Below are 1,815 nucleotides of genomic sequence, written 5' to 3'. Positions count from 1 at the left end.
ATTGATGAATTAAACTTTAAAATAGGTATGTACGTATAGGAGAAAACATGCTATATAGGGTTTGGTACTACCTGCAGTTTCAGGCATCCACTGGGGGTCTTGGAACATATTCCCTGTGATTTAAGAGGGACCACTATATGTAAAACAAGGAGAAAAGGCTATCAAGGACAAAATTCTGGACAACAACCAGCAAATAAAACAAGAGGGTCCCTGATGGAAACTGAGAAGGTGCAGAGAGTCAGGAAGAAAACAAATGCCAGTGGCAGAATAGAAGAGAGAAGATAATCTCAATCCCAGGTTAATGGATGAGGATTCCCCAAATTGCTTTTTAGTAACAGTTTATACTCTTGAGAATTGTACTTATTAATATATGCCCTGGGGAAAACTGTATATCAGATATATTTACAAGACTACTGGTACGATGCCTGCTTTACCAATCTGCTCTTTAGAGATATAAAAATGCACACTTAACATAAAGCAAATTTTCCCACCAGCAAGTGGCTCAGTGTAACACTAGTATTATCAGTTGTTTCCTGCTGCTCTAGGTAATTTGTTTTTGTTGCTATACGGTATTTATGGCCACGTTGTAATCTATTGAGTCTCTGGTCAATAGACATTTGGGGGCTTTGGGGAACAGTGTGGCCGTGAACATCTTATGCAGCTGACTGTCCTTGAGCCCAGGGTTCTCCAGGACAGCAGTTTTCAGGTTGTGGTTCACTGACGTCCAGGGTTGCAGGGTCCCAAAAACCCTTCAAGAGGGAGTCTGTGAGATCGAAACTATCTTTATAATAATAACACCAAGACGTAATTTGCCTTTTTCACTGTGTTGACATTTGTGCTGCTGGTACTAAAGAAACGGTGGGTAAAGCGCCAGCGCCTGTGCAGGGATCCAGGCAGGGCACACGGGGCCAGTCTGCGCTGCGCGCTTCCCCCGCGGGCCCTCGCAGCAAAAACAGAAAGAACACTGATTTCAGTTCATCTCCTTGATGCAGCAGTAAGAAGTATTTATTTTATTAAACCTTAACCCTTGAGTAACATATCTTTTTGGTATTTTTAATATTCTGTGATGTGATGGCAAGTGTGCATAAAGCCCTTCGGCTGCATGCCACAGTCCAAAGGGTGTCCCAAGGACAAGTGCTTACCTCGGGAGTTGGAACTAGCCACTTTTTTCAATGGAATATCAATTTTACCTGAGAAAATAACTGATGGACAACTATGGTCATTTAACTTGGGAATTTGGTAAGACATTTTCTCAAAAATGAATGAAGTGAGGCTGGCACTTTGAGAAAAACAACCGATGGTGTTTGTTGCCAATGATAAAATTCAACTTTCCAAGAAAGTTAGAATTTGGAAAAATCTGTATTGGCCATCATGAGCTTGACAGCTTCTCAGAACTTTCTGATGAGATTAGTTCATCGATGTGATGTGATTTTTTTGTAAGTATAATGAACTATATCAATGTTGGAAGATCAGTGGAGCAGTATTTTCCAGATGACCAATGAATGATATTACAAAATCATGCATGAGTAAAAGATTCATTCTAAGTACAAGGAACCTGGGTATCTTCTAATTTGTATGTGAGCCTTTGGGTTTCCTCTTTGTGACATACTTATCTGTTTACCCATTTTTTTCTATTGGGTTATCTGCCTTTTTGTTATTGAATTGTAAGGATTATTTATATCTTCTCACCTTTTTTTCCTGTTTTTTTCTCCTGGAATTTTGTTTATATGTGTGGCAGATACCTCCACCCATTCTTTGGCATGTCTTTTCACTATTTTTATAGTACCCACCTTTTAAAATTATTTATTGACAGGC

The 1,815-nt window shown here is 39.4% G+C and overlaps 1 protein-coding gene across 1 annotated transcript in view; it reads left to right on the top strand.

Annotated features, from left to right (window-relative positions):
• DNAJC16 (DnaJ (Hsp40) homolog, subfamily C, member 16) overlaps positions 1 to 1,815 on the top strand; it is a 57,644-nt gene that overhangs the window by 36,580 nt on the left and 19,249 nt on the right. The window lies entirely within an intron of this gene.

Source organism: Propithecus coquereli, unplaced genomic scaffold, assembly GCF_000956105.1.
Source record: "Propithecus coquereli isolate 6110/MARCELLA unplaced genomic scaffold, Pcoq_1.0 Scaffold77, whole genome shotgun sequence".
NCBI classification, from domain to species: domain Eukaryota; kingdom Metazoa; phylum Chordata; class Mammalia; order Primates; family Indriidae; genus Propithecus; species Propithecus coquereli.
Note: the sequence above shows the minus strand (reverse complement) of the source record. Positions and strands in the feature narration are given on the sequence as shown.